The sequence below is a fragment of the Branchiostoma floridae genome, chromosome 12 (assembly GCF_000003815.2).
Source record: "Branchiostoma floridae strain S238N-H82 chromosome 12, Bfl_VNyyK, whole genome shotgun sequence".
Classification (NCBI taxonomy): Eukaryota; Metazoa; Chordata; class Leptocardii; order Amphioxiformes; family Branchiostomatidae; genus Branchiostoma; species Branchiostoma floridae.
In genome coordinates, this window is record NC_049990.1 from 18,281,746 (window position 1) to 18,301,137 (window position 19,392).

Consider the following 19,392-nt stretch of genomic DNA (forward strand, 5'->3'; position numbering starts at 1 on the left):
TTTGACCATTAGCAAAATGGCAAGCTGCATTTGATAGTCCCAGAAGAAGGATTATTTAAGACTCCCGGTTGAAATTGCCGGAAAAGTGGATGAACACAGTTTCGTTGCATAGATTTTTGCGTTATTTTCAATGTATTTCCCGATACTGCAAACTTTTCTTGCATTACTTTTTGTGTTTTATTACATTTCAATAGTTCTGATGACTTTCCTCCAAGATGTAGCTGTATATCATACATGTAGTTCCACTTTTAGTAGATCCCTTAGTCCTTCAAGGTAGTCACATGCTCATTCATCCACTTAAACTCACTGCAACTCTATGCACTAAATCATCACCCTCACTCTTGCACTCAGTCACTCCTCACACCATTTGCTCACTCACTCATTCACTACATTTTGCATCTCATTCATTCATTCATTTGTTCATTCATTTGTCAGCTTATTTGGTTACTGTAAATGCATTTAAGTTTGCGGGGATTTAATTTCGCGGTTGCGGTAAAAAGGATCTTTCGCTGTGGTCTTAAGTTTGCGGTAACACCGTAGACTGCAGTCTAATACCATAATAGAAAAATGTTCGCGGTGGTTTTAAGTTCGCGGTGAAGTGGTCACCGCGAAAACCGCGAACATTAATCCATTGCAAACATTTATGCATTTACAGTATTTTAAAGATCTCCATTAGTGAGTATATACATATAATACACTTAGTCTTCTTGGAGCTATAATAATCACAAAAATGTACAGCATAAACCTATCATTACATTAGATGTTACCTAAACCTGCAATAACATCAATTTTAGAGCACTCATAACCTATCCTTATCTTAACTATCAACAACATTATTGAAAAGAACAATGGAGCATTCTCACATTAGTCTTGTTTAATAATAGTTGCCCATTCTTGGTAATCACAGTTATCGTGAAAGGGGACAAAGAAACAAATAGACTAAGTGTAAAACAGTATAGAATATGTCTACTCTAGTCTAAAAGCTAACTCTAAACTGTAACTTGTTGGGTTTGAATTCTTTTCCTGGTGGAAAGGCGGAGGGGCGGAAGACAAAGAATCCCACCTTTTCTATAATGTGTGGGTTCTGTGATGTTAGGAGGAATGTAGTTTTCTTTTGTCTGTAATCATGGGAAAATTTTTGAGGAATCTAGTGAGCGTTATCTTTAAAAAGTTCTTTTCTTTCGTGGCCTGATAGAAGGGACAGTTTGTAATCTACTGCTGCGGTGGTACGGTACCTTTTTCTGAGTCAGTTGGAGTTATTGTTAAATCAGCGTTACCTATGATGAATAATGTGTCCCTCCCGTGACCCCTGCTCCCTACATGTACACCAGACCCTGAGAATTGCTGAGCCCTACCAGATCCTGACAGCAGTCCTTTGTCTCACCCCTAAACTTGGCCCTGCCATGGATTTCCCTGACAGCTGGCATAACTGCATGTGAAGTGTTCAAGACAATTGATGCCCTGAGAAAACTTTTCTTAGATGTGAGCGCACTGCGGAGGTCAGCAGGATGTGCCGCCGCCGTTCGTCTTCCAAAAACATTTCCATGAAAGCATGGCGGACTTGAAGGGACATAAGTTATGTAACAATGTGTCCAAAATGGCTGCATCATGACCCAGCTTTAAAAGCATCGGAAGTGAAATGGGCTATTATAGGGCTTTTGCATCCAAGGTTTGTCAGATATTTTTAGCTCAAAGTGTGTCCGTGGATCTCTAGGACTTGGCCATTTTCACAGAAATGTGCAACCAATGGCAGTTAACTGTCAGGATATGGTAATAATAGAGTTTCTGTTCAGTAGTACAAAATCTTTAATTTCTTCCTCTACTCCTTTACCAAAGGACAACTGTATACAACAGGATAACAAAAGACTCTTTCTTGATTTCTTTATGTGATTTTTATGACCAAATGTTAACTGATACTGCTTATACAATGTATTTGTAGCAGCAAAGTGTGTTCTAGAGTGTTCTTGGAAACATTTCAAGCTCTGTCAGAGATCCTTTTGGAAACATTTCAACTACTGTCAGAGGTCAGTGAAGTTGAAACAGAACCTGGCAATGTTGGTAGTTGCCAGAAAAGGGATAAACATTCTTGGGTAAGACCTTTCTTCTGGGCATCATGAGCCACAGCCTTTCATAGTTGAGCTCCAACCAGTACAGCACAAAGGAAAAATTGACTGTAACTGAACACCAGCGATCAATGGTAGAAAGAGACAACTGAACGCATTTCATCATAGGATAACACAAATACTAGCACCACGGACAGGGCTTAAAATCTCTCTGTCATTTCTATGGCTCTTGTAGGATCAACAAAAGATATGGCAGTTATCTTTTCAAATAAGCATTCATTTTCTGCGGTATGTTATCAAGTAGGTCAGGGTTAGCAGTGCTTGAAATACTTTTTTATCGAAAAGCAGTTTTCCAACTACAAAATTTCAGGTTGCGCACTGCGCTACCTGGGTTTAGAATTAAGCTGCGCCAAGCAAAATGTGGTTGCGTTTTCAAGTGCACAAGTGGGTATTTCCAGCACTGGTTAGTGAAAGTATCAAATATAAAGTGGTGTTCCAACTACAAAATTTCAGGTTGTGCACTGCACTACCTGGGTTTAGAATTAAGTTGCACCAAGCAAAATGTGGTTGCGTTTGCAAGTGCGCAAGTGGGGAATTTGAGCAGTGGTTAATGAAAATATCAGCAATATAGTTTGCTGTTACAAAAAGATTGTGGAAACAATACAGAAGTCAGAGGTGTCTTGCCTCTTGCCATGCAGATTTATGGAGCGTAGTTTTGAAAGTCACCAGATCTGTCAAGATTGACCCCCACCGGTTGCCAGGGGAGATATGCAGCAGACAGATGACATAATCACGGGAGGGGTTAAGCCTCTCAATTTTCATGGAACCCCCCAGAATTCAGCAGCCAGGCAGCTCATCATGCCGGGGACAGCGTTTCGTGGCAGGGGTCGAAAGAGGCCTTGACTCTGAGATGGAAAATACATCAGTGGCACACTGCATCCATCAGTGGCAAAGTGAAGCTACTAATGGCTGGCGAATGACAGTCTTGGGACGGGCAGATTGGCGGTAATATCCCGTCACATGCAGCAGAGATGTGCCCGGGGGCGCGGCCCCAAGTTTACGGCCCGTACGGGTGCTCATCAGCACCAGGGCAAACTTTTGATCACCCGAGTTTTATTGCCTTTTTGGTGGCTGTTAGGCAATCCTGGTGTCATCAGTACCGCCGGTACACTGTGGATGTGATCTCTGACAGATGGTCTCTTGGGAAACACTCTTCAGGCATCAGGACTAGTGGAAAGAAAACTCACCAGAACCAGTCAAATCTGGTTAGGCCAGAATAATATGGATGACATCCTCTGGGAACCCTAAAACTGATGCAAATGTGTCAATGCATAAAAAGTTGTCCCAAAAAAGTTGCCTTCATCATGAAATTTAAGTGAAACTCTTCAGGCATCAGGACTGGGGGAGGGAAAACTCACTAGAATCAGTGGAATCAGGTTACTCACACACTCACTCACTCTGGTTAAGCCATGATAATACCTTTACATGGATGAGATCCTCTGGGAACCCAAAAACTGATGCAAGTGTGAAACAATACAGAAAAAGTTTGGCAAAAGAAGCTGCCTTCATCATGAAATCGAAGTAAGTGAACAGAAAGGTTGAACAAATGACTAAATGCACAGAGTATGGTAACTATATTCTCCATTTTCGTCTTTGCCATTGGGATTGACTTTGCTATTCTATAACATTGTGCAATTTACAACATGGTTATAACTTTTTCTTAGAAACAGCTACAAAATTGATGAGCGTTTGGATGTCACCCAAAACATTACGGCCTTATATTAAATGGTGTGGTTTCATGCTTAGACATATACCAGGTCAACTGGCAGTGATTAATACAGTCAAACCTGTCTATAGCGGCCACTCAAGGGACTGGTCAAAATTGGCCACTATAGAGAGGTGGCCACTATAGAGAATATGCTAATTAATTGACCACAAGCAATAAGTTACACATGATTTTAGTACCCACAGATCTTTATTCACATAATACAGTACTGTACATGTACTGCAATGATTTTACACTATATGTATTAAGAAAACAAAAGCTATAAAAAGATTTAAATGTTCTACAGTTGATATTGTCTGAAGAGACCGGTATCGTCATATTTCTTTGATCTTTCGTCTTGTATCCTTTCATATGTGATACTTCGCCGTCCGTGTGTTCCCTCCCGCGTTCACACGTCCGGTTCGTCCATTATGCTAATGTGGTACTCACAAGAAAAGTCTCGTCATTTTAGACTTATCTCTTAATAAATGTAAGAATAAAATCTACCATAGTCTGAAGTTCATATCATTTTGTCTTTGTAACAATTCATTTAGAAAGTTTTTGTGATGAAAATTAACCCAAGCGATAGTGTATTAGAACGTAACTTTAACGCAATTTAACTCCGTAATATTGGTGTCGTCTATTGACCTTATATGACCTCGCTTGTCGGCGGGTATGGGTAGCGCCAGTTTACGAAGTTTTGTTTTGAAAATGAATCAAAGAGGTTTTAAATCCGGCGTAGGGTGACGATACGGCAGCTGTATAAGGCCGAACGCGTGCCGAAACATAGATCAGCGGTCCGCGTGGCCGTTATCGGCAGTGTTTTTGTACCTGCGGGACCAGAAATCGTGTGGCCGTGGCCGCGTTGGACAGGTGGCCGCTAAGCCTATTTCTTAATCATTACGAATCCAAGGGACCGAAAAAAAGTGGCCACTATGGGCAGGTGGCCGTTATGCAAAGGTGGCCGCTAATACAGGTTTGACTGTATTTGGAATCTAGATCTTAGATTAGAAATAAAGATTTGTCTACTTGAACTCCAAAGTCAGTGTTAATGATCATATTTGGGGGTAACGCTAGTTCACCTTTATCTGCTGGGTCTGTTGTATCTAAAAAGGGTAATGCTAGTTCACCATTATTTCTGGGGTTACCTTAGATCCGTTGTTTTTAAAATATGGCACATAGGCATGGTCGGCAGACGGTACCTGTAGTTTCAAATTTTACATTTTAATAGTTTCAAAATATTGCAATTTGAAACCACCATACGTCGGCATCAATAACTACCCTGCTTTTTTAAACGACGGATATAGGTTACCCTTCTGATGAAGGTGAACTAGTGTTAGCTACATGTCCAATATTTTCTAAAATATTACTTTGAAACCACCATCTGTTTACTTGATGTCCCTAAATGCCCTGTTTTTAAAAACAAACAAAATAGGTTAGCCAACGGATAAAGGTGAACTAGCTTTATAAGTTTCATAATTCCCTCTATACTAGGCTAATAGAACTAACTATTAAACTCTGGAACAAGGAGACTGTGTAAAGGTATTGTGCTATTGCAATATCCGAGTGTCGCTGGGTTGAGTTAATGAGTTAGTGACGTCACTGCTATGACTCTGTGGTAGGGATCCCATGATCCTCTTTGGTCTCTCCCGCTCTCTCACACCATGGCTGTAGTCGAGTGAGCATCACAGAATAAACGCCTCTTCCACACAGAATAAACGCCTCTTCCAATCAAGTTGCGTCGGCTCTTCAGAATCAGTCACTTCGCATCCTCTGGTCAATGTTCAAGGTTTGGTGACCATCTGGTGCTAACCTTCAAGAGTGCATAGTTATCACATGACACTCTGTGTCCCATAAGAAGATATCAGTAGGATATAATTGCCAAGGTGCAGCCAGTGGGTTGAAGGTTTTATCCACTGATACAGAATAATTGTTCCTAAGAGGTGCGTGCTCAGTTCCCTAACCCTCTGTGGGACTAGAACTCAGTCCTCTAGTTGGCCTATGACACTGGGAGTGTTAAGTCACTCAAGATGTGAGTTCTGTTTCTTGAAGGAGGCAAAAGGTCTGCCCTGCAACATAGGAAAGATCACATAGTTTTGGGTCTGGTTTGTTTTGTTTTGTATGGTTTGGTTTTTATTGCACACCCAATAAACCGCCTCATGGCATAACACATCAGGTTTCTACTGATGAAGAGTACAAGCTGTATATACGAACAGAGTTATTTCATCCACACACACACACACACACACACAGAAGAACCACTCCTCTTTTTGATATGTGTGGTGGGTTCTTTATTTGCTCACGATGTGACTTTTCTTAAAATATGGGACTTCCATTGAACATCCTATCCAAGAGACCATGGGACTAGGTTTTGCATCACTCACACCAGGAAGGCCCCTACTCTTTTCGATTAGTGTGGCGGGTACTTTAACATGCTCGAGGTGTGACTCTCCTCAAACACAGGACCTCCATTTAACGTCCTTACCAAAGGAACGGCCCTAACCAAAGTTAGGTGCTCATTTTAATTTCACCTGAATGAAGTGCTAAGTGCCTTTCCCAAGGGCACAACATTGGGAGAAATCAGCAGTTTTGAACCGTTACCTCTGTGGTCTGGGTCAAACACCTTACCTTAGCGATTGTGCCACCCGATGCCATCGGTCAATGACAATGACAATGGTCGATCCTGTGTCATGACCAGAGAGTTGTTGTACCATGTCCAGGGGTCAGTGTGGATTGACTGTCTGCAGGTGTGTCCATCACAACCCATTTACCTCACAGGATCTGATCAAAACATCTCCTCTCCCTGGTGCAATGCCAGCTTGGGATTACTATCCTGCAGTGCCAAGAGGAGTCCAATAGGCATAAAACTGTATTTACCGTACTTCAGGTCTGCAGCTAGGCTTACCAAATGCAGTTCAGGTGCTGTTGTTTCAAATCTAGACACATTGGATGCAGTCTTAACATTACAGATTGCTATTTGATTTCTACTTGATCTATTTGTGGGGAATCTCACATAGGAACTTTGGCAAAAAAAATGTCCAGTGCCGAAGGCGTGAGCCATTGTAAGGGAGGTCTGGCAAAATTTTAAAATCTGAATCTTCTGAATTTTCAGGGGTAAATTTTGCTGGTAGATTAGCTACATGTATGTCTAATGAAATTTGTACTCTTGCAAAAATACACAAGGGTTTCAGCTTGATGTTTTTTGGGGTGATGCACCCCCCCCCCCCCATATTTCTGGGGGAGGGGGGCGACTCCCCCATATTGTAGCAGATAGTATCTAGTGCTTCCGTTTTTATGCTTCCTTATCCTACAACTGACAAAAGTTGGGTCTCAGAAGGCTACTTCCACCACACACGTTACTAACTTCTAATGGCCCACCACGTTCCCTGTCCTGCATTGCAAACTCCTTCCAAATCCCTCCATCCTTCAACCCGTCACAGTCCTCTCTTCCTGTCTGTCCTAAACCTGATCTAAGCCCAGACTCCACATGGTGTGGCATTCGCAGATTCTTTATTGTTGTGCCAAAATCGTGCTTTCAATCAAGGACATCTATTCGTAGCCAAAAGTGTGTGTGCGCGTGTGTTGCAAATGGAGTCAGAAACTGTTTTCATACCATCTCTACATCTCTCTATGATCCTTACAATGTATTTGATAAATCTGCAGAAGAAAAATAATATTAATCAATAAGTAGTTACATCTGCGCTGATTAAAATCTATAAAGTTAAATCTCTCAATTTCTAAAGCACGTTTATGACAGAGAATTATTAAAGTCAGTATAATTCAACATTGATTGTAGCAGTTTGCCACATGAAATCTCATTGGTAGAGAGAGAAAAGTTTTGCCAATCAGAACATTTGGAACAATTCATCATCCTGTTGTCTCTGGCCAATTAGATTTAGTTTCTGAAAGCCTTTGGGCCAGTGACATGTGAAATTGAGTGTAGCAGCATGATCTATAGTCAGTTTAGAATCTGGAGCTACTTAATTATTCACTAATCTTGGATAAAACCTTTGATTTGTAGCCAAGGATTCAAGTACATGTCTGAGAGTCTGGGATTCTGGGACTGAGTTGTGTAGTTTCAGAGGGGCTGTGTATTGGATAAAACTTTTAGTCCTAGCTTTAGTTTACTGAACATTGAACAGCCATATATATATTTTTTGAATACACTTAGTATTCAGTTCATGGGTTTGCTATGAAAGTCTAGATCCAAAGTCAACCTGCTAGAGGACCTTTGCCACAGATATGTTTTCATGATTCAATTTATTTCTGTCACGATACTCTAAGTGCATACCAGACATTGTAGACTGGTGTGGCTTTCTGTTCAAGGTGTTTGAATTTGAACTATGATGTATTTCTTTTCAAAAATTTAAAATTATTATGATAGTTTTCAAAGCTGGCGAATTCACTGCACTATGGAATAAAAGAAGTCCTGATTCAAAGGAAGTTAAAACTGGAAATGAAGAGGAAATAAGCCAAGCATCCAGAGACAAGTTCAAAACCAAGATTCTGATTTCATGTTGTTTGTAGTTTTCAACCGATAGTTTTGTCGGGATGAAAGTGGTTATCTTACGGCACCCCATTGGTCCTGTTTGCAGAGGAATGTAACCTTTACTTGTAGTCTTGGCACAGTACAAGTGACTCACAGTGGGTAGGTACAGCTCCTGAAGACAGGGCAGGGATTGTGTTCTGAAAGACACTGGTGTGAGTCAGGGTGTGTGTGGGCGTTCAGTTCAATCCGCTAAAGGTCATTACTTATCAAACCTCCCTACTGTCAGTACTAGCAGTGCCTTTCTGACTCTTAAAGTATAGCTTATCACAAATTACTTGTTTTTCTGTTGCCTGAGGTAAAAGGATAGACCTCACGTAGGTTATGAAACACAGCCTCAACAGGTAGACTTATAAATAGGATGTAAGCATATTCTTTTGTCATTAACGTCTGTTGTTTTCACCATATTCAAAGCTTTCTCTGATAAACATTTTATACATTTTATCCCCTTGCTGAAAAACAGAAAAATTCTGTAGTGAATTATGTTTTTTTGCACCTTAATTTGTGCATACTACCTTACTCAAAAAAGAAGTTTTGATTGAATGAATGGTCTTTATTTTACAGTAATTTGTAAGCAGTACCATCTATGTTAATCTTACTCTCACAGGGCTGTATTTTCTCTTGTCCTGAATGGCTCCTCCAGAAATGAGGGTCTTGAGCAATTGACTTGGTTGTACTTTGACCTTTGCATGAGGACAAAGGGTGAAGGAGGAGTAATTGTTTAGGGGAGGGTGGTCCCTTTTCAGTCGGCTGTTCACAAAATAATCATCACAAAGTGGAGCGGACTCATCAGCCAATCCCAGACATCATCATCATCATCATCATCATTGTTCATTATGTGCTGCTCAGAATAGCAGCTGCATTTAGTGCTACGTATCCCATATTCATCTGTTAATTATATGGCTTATGATGCTAATCATATCAACAAAGGGACTGAAACAGTCTACAAAACAGACGTAAGGAATCAATATATGGCCGCCATGAAATATAAGGGAAGTAAAATTTTTATTTCCCTCCAGACCGTTAAATAGGTTCTTAAATGTCTGGTTGTGCCGTATGGTCGTCGCCGCGCCCGTTATGGACAGGTGCGGGCGTGCCATTTTGGGATGGGACGGGATGAAATATGGAGCGGCCTCAGACGGTAGGCTGGTTGTTATTACCGTCTGACTGGGCTGTCTGCGGAGAACGTGCCCAGCATGAGTGGTGAGCCCAGAACTGTGCCAACATCGGGCACTGTGAAATCACTCGCACCCTTCACATCACCACTGGCGCATCAGGGCTGTCTCATGCTTGAAATTGTTTCCATCCCTCTCAATGTTTTGTAGCCAACGTTGTCGATTTTGGTTGTAAATTCTGTCAGTTTAAGCTTGTGAAAACACATTTTTATCAATTTCATGTACTGAAGGTAATATTTTTGGGACAGATGGGGTGATTTTTTCCCTATGTCCCAACAAGCAAATTTCCATCCCAGGATAGAGGGACAGGTCCTAGAGGCATCCCTACACATGAGGGAATGAGGAAGCAGTAATGCCAAGAAGACTTATCAGTATGCATTTAGCAGACCACTAATTTGTATATTTATAATTGTAGTCATTATAAGGCCACACCAATTTAATTTCTTGGTTCACGGATTTTTTCATAAAAAATATGGAGCGAGAGGGCGAAATAAAAATAAAAATAAAACTTGTAAAATAGTTGGGGTAAAGGTAAGGGCTAATCCAAAACATAAAGAATAAAAAGTTTTCAGCTTGAAAAAAGTACAAAAACACTATTACTGTACAGTAACAGCACCTGTTCATTGAAAATTACAAAAGTAGTATCAGTTTTTATGTTTGCTACACCAGAAAGTTGGTGAATGGCTTCATTAATGGAGAAAATTTGCTGAGTGGTAATTTTTATTTTTATTTTTTTTCCCCAAAAATAGGAGCGAGCGAATCCGTGAACCAAGAAATTAGATTGGTGTGGCCTAAGGTCAAAACATGTTTATTGAAAGGTGACGTTGTAGAATATTAATTCTGAGTCAAAGAATGTGATGGCTTCCAGTCTTCTGTTTGGGGCGAAAACCCCAAAAGCTGGGTAGTGTTTTTTTTTTTCTTGAAAAACACCAGTATAAGGTCTAATAGCTTGCCTCACAGCTGTTCTTATTGTTGGCATAAGTGATTTTATACAGTAATCTTGTGATATTAAAGATAAATATCAAAACAAATAATAAAGGTCATAATGGATTTGTCTGTTGTTCACAAACAAAAACAAGACATCTAGAAGATATGATTTTATGTTTACATTGTTTTGATATTTTGAGAAAGGAAGTTGGATATTCTTGTCTGATAGTATCTGCTGATTTTTGTAATGTTTAACTTGGTCAATGTCATGGCGACTTAAATCGTATTTTCTTGTGTTTTGCATCAAATTTGGTATTAGATGTTTAACATGTATGCAAGTGTCTTGTTTCATATTGATGTCATATATTGAACTTAATTACTAACATTACTTTTTTTAGCAAAGCTTTATATTGCATCAAAAATGCAACAGAGGTGAAAGAAATGCCAAATATGAGGATCAAAGTTGAAATGTTGCCTGGAAGAAATTAGCAAACATCATAACAATATTCTCACAGTACCATGAATATAATATGTTGTCATTCAGACAACCAAGGTAAGAGAAACAAATTCAACTGTGCATGGTATCTAGTGTATTGAACCTAGTGAAGAGGAAATGGCTTTTAATTCTGAAGGAGTGTAAGGAGACATCCCCTAATAGAACCTCAGCAGGCTAATGTAGACACCACCGCAATGGCACAGCACAGGCCATGCCGGAGACAACATTACACGTCTCATTTTGAACTTGAAAAAATGGGGAGTGGCAAGGACAAGGAACATTCTGTGCTGTGATTGGGCGAAGCTGTGGTAGATGTGCAAACAAAAGGATCAATTTCCTGCTCTGCAGCCTTCCCCGTGTATAAATAGACGTGTCAAAACGCTGGGCACTTGATCATTGGCCTTGGCCTGACTGTGATAACGTCACATGCCGCTCATTTTCTAACTGCTGTGTGCTGGAGGAAGTAAGTACCCCACGCTTCCCTTCAAATCCTGGGTTTTAGCGGCAATCTTCTTAGCTTTCCTTTCCCATCAGGGTGCGATCGTGTTTGCCACTTGTTTAACCGGGTTAGTAACTGTAGCAAACAGCGAAAACAGCGATCGTTTAGAGGTAATAGAGGAAAAAGGCATGGGTTCATTGGACGTTTTGGATTTTCGGTTATTTCTGTTGCACCCAGTCGGTGTAACTGATCTGCTGTTTTGCATCTATGTAGTCAGTCTAGAATCTTAATTATCTGTATACATTGCACTATAGAATATCAGGACTACGACATACACTTTAATTTTCAGTGATACGGAGTAATGTTATAGTTGTCAACAAACATTGGAAGATATTGTTCCCACAAGGAAATCATTTTAGTAATATAATAATTTCAATTAAAGGAATAACAACTGGGATTACTTCCTGGAGGCCGTGATAGGAGTTTGGGGAAGCACTGATAATAAATCACTTGGTATTTTTGGGGCAGTGAAGCCTTCTAGATGCCCGCGGGAGGGAAGCATGGTTGTCTGCTTGCAAATCAAGGATATAATCAAGTGGTACTTGGCTATGTGGCATGCCAATTGTATAGGGATGTGGATTGAATTGTTGATGTAAGGGAGACACTTAGAAACACTTCTTCAATAGCACTTCTTTTCTATTGAGTATTATAACTAGTACTGTAAATACATGATACAATTTTTGTATGGTGGTTCCATATGTGTCTGTTATGTGTGGCTGGATACACAGTGTTCAGTTAATACTATTCTTTAAAAAAAAACAATTATCATTTCAAAAGAATGATATAGTGGGTCAAATGTTTGGTCAGTGTTTCAGTGTACTTATTAAGAGATATTGTTCTATCACTATATGAATACCCCTACAAAATGTATATTATGTGATCAGCATCTTCTACTAGACCTGTAGATATTGATATGATGCAATCAGATTTTTTGGTACCCAATAGATTTGTAGATATGATATGCTATGCAACTTTTTCATCTTTCAAAATTGCAATCATCTACCATATTATATAAGCATTAATTCAGTATTCACATTAAACATGTGATATTATAGGTAAAGAAGGGATCTGCAAATCTTGCGTAATTTGCATAATTTATGAGAAATACAGGTCAATTTGCATGATATGTAAAAAGGAAAAGTCCTAGAGCATGGAGCTGTCCCTCTCCATGATGAAGAGACTAGGTTCAAGTCAATTTGCATAAATTTGCATAATCTATAGAAAGGAGCAGTCCTAGAACATGGAGCTGCCCCTCTTCATGATGAAGAGGCTAAGTACAAGTCAATTTGCATAAATTTGCATAATCTATGGAAAGGAGCAGTCCTAGAACATGGAGCTGCCCCTCTTCATGATGAAGAGGCTTGCTAAAACCACTTAGGAATTTGGACAACTGTACCTGATAGAGGCACTTGAAAAGCAATCAGCTTTGACTTACGAATTCAACTTACGTTCAGAAAGTTCCTCAATCTTGGAGAAAGTACTTGCCACGGGGTAGATGCGTACATGTGGGGGTTTCAGATAAAGGGTCACGGTACCTCTGCAGTCTGAATGGAGATCGCTTTTTATATTTGGAACTTTCATTATAGAACTGTTGTACAGGGAGTAGTATAGAGGGTTAGAAAACTGCCTATAAAGCTTGCAGAAATTGTCTCAAAGAAAAGACTGTTTCAAAGACTATTTCATTTTATTTGTGTGATACAGACAGTTTTGTCATTGCTTTCTTTTCATGATCAGGACCAATCAGATCTCTTGATATAGGTAAAGTGTTAGTAGCTATCACCAAAATATTGAACAAGACTATGTGGAAAACTTTCTTTCAGATACTTTCACCCAGTCTTCTAGAAACCCTCAGGATTCTTGCATTGTAAAATAAAATAAACGCTACCAAAAAAAATGTTGAACTTGAATAATGCCAATACAGTGTTGTCCACTCTTTCAAGCAGTGTTTGTTGCATTGACTATACCTCAATACTACCCACTGACATCACTCATTATGACCACACTTGTATTTTTATATAATTCTGAGTGCAGGACATGAAGAATGGATTTGAAGTGGAAGCCTGGCTTTTACCCAGGGGTATCAAAGTAAAAGGTTTCTAACTGAGATTGATCATGGGTGAGTCCAGTGGATGGATAGGATACTGTACATGTAGGTGGACAGCATTCTATGTAATTGTAATGAACCAAAACAGAAAAATGAAAAACGGGAAGGTGTAGATGCATTGAGCCCATCCAAACTCAGAGGTATGCAAAAAGAATGGTCAATGAATCCTCTATAGACCTTGACAGGCTCTTTTTTTTATTCAAAATTGTCTGAAAACACAAGAAATGCTATCATTCTAATGGTTAAAGTTTCAAACTTTTATTGACCCCCTAGTGCTTGTCTCCCGACTTCAGCGCTTGTTAGTAAAAAAAATCTACAAAAGAAACCCCAAAACAAAATCCTGGCTATGGGCATGATCGTCATAAACTGGAACCAAATTTAGCATAGCGCAGCATGTATATGTCCATAATCAGTCTGGATGTCTCTTTTCATTTATCCAGTTTCAACTGTTTCAGTCAGGCCAGACAGCCTTGCTGATCCATATCAAAGCCCTATATGCCACTGGCCTGCGTTTCTGCATAGCAATGCTGCAGATATGTGCAATGAATCAGAAAGAAAGTGCAGGTACAGTGCAGAAAGGCTAGTTGGTATTCTGTAAGTTGCCACCACTTCTTATCAGTTGTCAGTTGGGGAGGGTTCCAAGTTCTTGTCCTCTTCTACATGTTGCAAGTAGCGATGACCGGATGCATGCATAGCGTATGAATCATTTTTAGCTGTGGGTGGAAAATGATAGCACGGCTAAATTGATTTTGCTAAGCTTTTGTTTCTGTAGACTGTTGATCTAGTAAAAGAAGTAACGTATTAAGTATTCCTGTAGTTGTAGTAGTAAAAGAAGTAACATGTTAAAGTGAGCCAACTAGAGCCTAGGCCAAGTACAAGAGCTTTTTAACTTTGTCAATTGGGTTATGTTTTGGTTGTGATTATAGTGACTGTGTTTGTACGTGTATGTGATTGAACAGCTCACAAAGCTGTAGCCATCAAATTTAGTTTATGATTCGGTCTTATTCTTGTCTTATCAAAGAAATGATTAGATTTTGTGGCAGCCTGTCAGGTTTTGTAGGTACTGATCGTGTTGTCGTATTGTTGTAAATAGTCACTTTATGAGGCAGGAAATATTTTGGTGTTATAGTCTATAGAAGCTTTTCGAGTATTCAACATATACTCAAATGGAATGAAACACAAATGTTCTATGGGCACAGCATACTTGATGCACAGTGTACAGCATACATATCAATGTTGGGAAACACCTGCAAATGTATATGGACTTATGAAGTACACATACACTGTGATATAATGTGCAACAAATAGAAACATTCTAGTTCATCATCATCATTTGGCAATAAGCAAATCATCTGTACATGTACCTTAATGATGTTATGCAAAGGACTACCCTGCCCGCATCACAGTAAAGGTCTATAATCATTTAGTACAAACATCTATTGCATCATTCTTGCTTCTGTGAGATTTGAGACAGAGAAGTGACTTGTTCCTTACTGCTACCACAAAATCCTGTTCTAGCTGTGTTTGCATAAGGTTTCACATGTTACCGTCAGCCATAGTGTAGGTTGGTAAATATACTATTCTATTATACTATTAACCACCAGAGTATGTGCTGAATACTGCCATACAATAAAAAGAGATCAATATTTTCTACCGCGTATTCTATACATATGTGCGTGATTCACTAGGTGCACACCAGCTTAAAGAGCTAGAAACTAAACGTACATTGTCCCAAGTTCAGAGCGTTCCATTTCTGATCGTGCAGATTTTTTGACCTGACGCTGACTGTTGTGGTCGGGTGGCCATTGTGTATACTGTTGACCGTCTGTCTGTATTTGTACAGGGAGTGTTAATAGGCAATGACTCACCTACTCCCACCCACAGTATTTGTACTGTAGGCTAATTGGGTGTTTTTTGTCCCATGGACTTAGCAAAAAGGCTGAGCTTACTATTCCTTGGATGGACTTGGCAATCTCAATGGTGTAATTATAAGGTACGAAAAGGAAGAAAATGAATAATTTAGAAACTCTGTGCCTTTACCATAATATATCCTTAGCAACTTGTAGCTCAAAATAGTTCTTTGGTTGTCTTCAATATTGGATAATTCACTATATGTAGCCTGCATTCTCTTAGCTTGTAAGGCTACAATTTTGTTCATATTTTATCCTCAATCTTCAAATTTTTTATAATTAATGAAGGTTTGTATTTTGACAGCTGACAATGAAATTTGTAGCTTCCAGTGAAATTTGCAGTGCTCTGTTCCTATACACCTTTCTCATGCGGCGGCCATGATAGATCGAAGACGAGGTCAATGAGGCAAACAGACAAAACGTATTTCTAAAATCAGCTCCCATTTAGTTTTCCCCCAAACCACACATATTTTCACAATACAAGATCAAATAATAAATATCATAACTAGTGTTATGCACCGACAGGTATAGCAATTTAGAGTAGCATAGACTGATCCCATAGTCCCTTAAGAGATGCAAAATAAAAACATAATGATGCAAATATTTGACGGACATGCAGACATTTTCTTATTGGTCGATTTTGTAATTCCCATGTTATCATTGGTTGAACTGCTAATTATGATGGACAGTCCTTTGTTTGCCTCATTGAACTCGTTTTAGATCTATCATGGCCGCCACGTGAGAAAGGTATATAAAGACTACGATAACCATTTTTTGTCACACAGTATGAGAAAGGCTTTGTGTGGAAGGTTGCAAGTGATGAAGTGCTTTGTACTTTCAACTTGGTCATAACATCATCAACATTTGTCTGGGGTCCTAGTTCCAAATGATAATTGAGGGCATGCACTCCATTTCAAGGTGGACAGAATGCTTTTGTACCTTATGCCCTCTAAAAGCAAAACAATTCAGATGTTTGAATGACATCATTCTCAAAACATGCGATTACTCCGACAACTTTCCCACGGAGTGTTAGAAACTAGGCGGAATTCTAAACCCACACATTTTATACCCAACTTACTTAGAAATGTCATATTACTCGACATGCTCGTGATTCCAGAACAAATTCTCTATTTCACTGGGAACATAGAGAGGAAGTGGACTTCTCTCAAGAACGTGTAGAGATGATAGTGAAAAACGAAGCGGAATTCTAAGCCCACACATTTTAGCCCTTCTTGTTTAGAAATGTCATGTCACTCATATGCTCGTGACTCGTGATTCTCTGTTTCTCTGGGAACATATACTAGTAAGTTGGAAGTGGACTTCTCTTGGGAACTTGTAAAGAAGATAAGTAAAACAGGGCGTAATTCTAAACCCACACATTTTATCCCTCCTTGCTTAGAAATGTCATATTACTCATATGGTCATGATTTCAAAACTAACTCTCAGTTTTCACTACGAACATAGACGGAAAGTGGACTTCTCTCAGGAACTTGTAAAGAAGATAACAAAGTTAGAAACTAGGTGGAATTCTACACCCACACATTTTAGCCTTTCTTGCTTAGAAATGTCACATCTCATGCCCCTAATAAGGCTATCTCCAACTCTAGATTTCTTTTCCATCCCACTTGTTATTTGGTCCAGAGCCCATTTTTGCTGTAAGATCCATCCATTTAATATTATGAACATTTTCCTCAATTCAGTGTCCTGAAGCAGGGTTCTAGCCAGCATTCATCCTTTTGTTCTTTGACAGAATTTTGCTTCTGGGAGGAACAAAAATTGGCAATATAAAGATATTAAAACAGATGGCATTGTACCAAGCAGAGTCTACAAGCAGAATTTGCCAGTCAAAATGCAGGAAATAGCATTTCAGAGGGTCTAGATGTCAAAATATTCCATGGGGAGCATGCTTCCAGACCCCCCTAGGATTGTTCCAAATTCAAAATCCAGGGGACGGAAAAAAATTCAGGCTGGCTAGTCCTGAAGTAAAGATTTTTTGTGAAGTGTGAAGTTTTTTCAAATGACAAATTTCCACCCTGGGATGGATGGAGGGACGGGTCCTGGAAAGAGCCCAGTTCCTAATTTCAGAGTTGTTACTTACTGGAGGAAGGCCAAACAGAGTGAATGTCCATAACCTGTTGGTATTGAGCAACAAGCCTCCAGCATCAGTGTATATCACTCTTTGATTAGATTTGCTGATGGAGTCATTATGCTTGCAAGAGAATGTATTAACCACATCTTGTCCCTTTAGAAGGGTGATGTGACTCTACAAGTGATACATATTAATTTCCTGAAAGGGAAGGAAGTTAAACACTATAGCAAAGTTTTTTGTAATGACTCCCATTTTTCTCGGACTTGTACTAGCTGGATAATAGTTGTGAAGTTTGAAAGTTACCATATATTTTGGTTAGGTTGTCCCTTGCTGGCAAAAAAAACACATAGTTCCAAAACTGACTTTAGGAGCAAAGCTATTTTCCTAGTGATTCCTCTTTGCTATTTGTATTTTCCTATCCTAGTCTTTTATTCAAATCGATATCAATATCTGTTCATTTTCCCGCTTTATTTGTAACTTCTTGCTCAAGCATGAAACAGGAACTTTATATACTAGATTTATAGAAAAGGGGTTCCCTCCAACAAAACATGATTTCTAGCTTATGGCACAAGTATTCATATTGCATCTTAGATAGTTAACCTGTTCCCTGCTAAGGCAGCAGATAGGCTCCAAATGTGTATTGGTTGTGTGGTTAGACAGCAAGAAAAAGGTGTTAATAATGAATGAATTAAAGACCTTTTTGTACATTTATGCTCTTACAAGCTAAGCACAAGACATAGTGATAAAGTAGACAATACAATTACAGTGATAAAGAAAATGTAGCATCTTACATATTCTGCAATGTCTATGAGACTTCTCAACTGAAGCCACAGTGAAGGAGGACTATTTAACTTTCTGGAGGGAATCCCTATTCCCCAGTGGGACAGCAGATGTGGCAGTGTTTACATTGTTGAGCCCACTAATCCCACACAGACACCAGGAGACAACAAGATAAACAAGCACCCTGATCACTTAGATAAACAGAAAACAATGGCCCCATGCTGGGCGGAACATCATGGGTAGTTTAACCTAGATTAGCAGCTCAATGGGAGTAATCAATTAACGGGTAGTTACAACCAATTAACACCTACTAGATAAGATTGTAGTAGTGTTGACAAGTGGTGATAAACTGATTAGTACTGGTGTTCCTGTTGTGTAATAGTGGGGAGGGGGGTCTCATGGACTAGACCAGCATTTCAGGATGAATTGTATTAGAGACTTGTATTAGAGAGATTTTGTAACTGTAAAAACAGTATCATGTGCACTTTTGATTTTAGGAACCATGTATATTTCATTAGATATAGATTGAGAACTGAGTGAATTTCTAACAGGCATTTATTAAATGCTGCAGATATGACAAAAACTATGATTTTTATTGGTAATTATGATCTATCTTAATTGAAATTGTGAGAAAAGTTATTCAGAATAACACTGTTAGGTCAGATGTTACACTGAACAGTGCAGTTTATTTTTTAGTTTGTTTCATTGTTTCCCCCTAAAATGTGAAGGTCACTCTTTTCCTTGTTCCTCCTTGTAATGTTAAACATGTTTTTAACATGCAGAATAAGAATTTACATTTCATGAGCAAGAAGATTTTAAAGAATCTCAATCTGAACTGTGTGCAGTTTTTTGCTGATCCAAAAAACTTGGTCATATTGAAAATAAAGGTGTATTCTAAAACTGTACCTTGAACCCTGGCCTGTCTGGCTAGTGACCTTGTTTTTTTGCTACCTTGCGACCCCTTTGTTTACCTTGTCAAATGGTCCATACTAGCACAACAAAGGCGCCTTTCCCGCCCACCCCATGTCTAGCAGCATG

At 39.2% G+C, this 19,392-nt stretch overlaps 1 protein-coding gene across 16 annotated transcripts in view; it reads left to right on the forward strand.

Moving 5' to 3' along the window:
- LOC118428320 (muscleblind-like protein 3) overlaps window positions 1-19,392 on the forward strand; it is a 201,224-nt gene that overhangs the window by 62,548 nt on the left and 119,284 nt on the right. For 12 of the 16 annotated variants that reach the window (XR_004832637.1, XR_004832638.1, XR_004832640.1 and 9 more), the window contains exon 1: window positions 11,291-11,435. The exons of 1 other annotated variant lie outside the window; for it this stretch is intronic. The gene's annotated coding sequence lies outside the window, so the exon portion shown is untranslated. Of the gene's footprint in view, window positions 1-11,289; window positions 11,436-19,392 lie in introns of those variants that run through there. 3 more of the 16 variants (XM_035838359.1, XM_035838355.1, XM_035838357.1) reach the window with 1 other exon arrangement.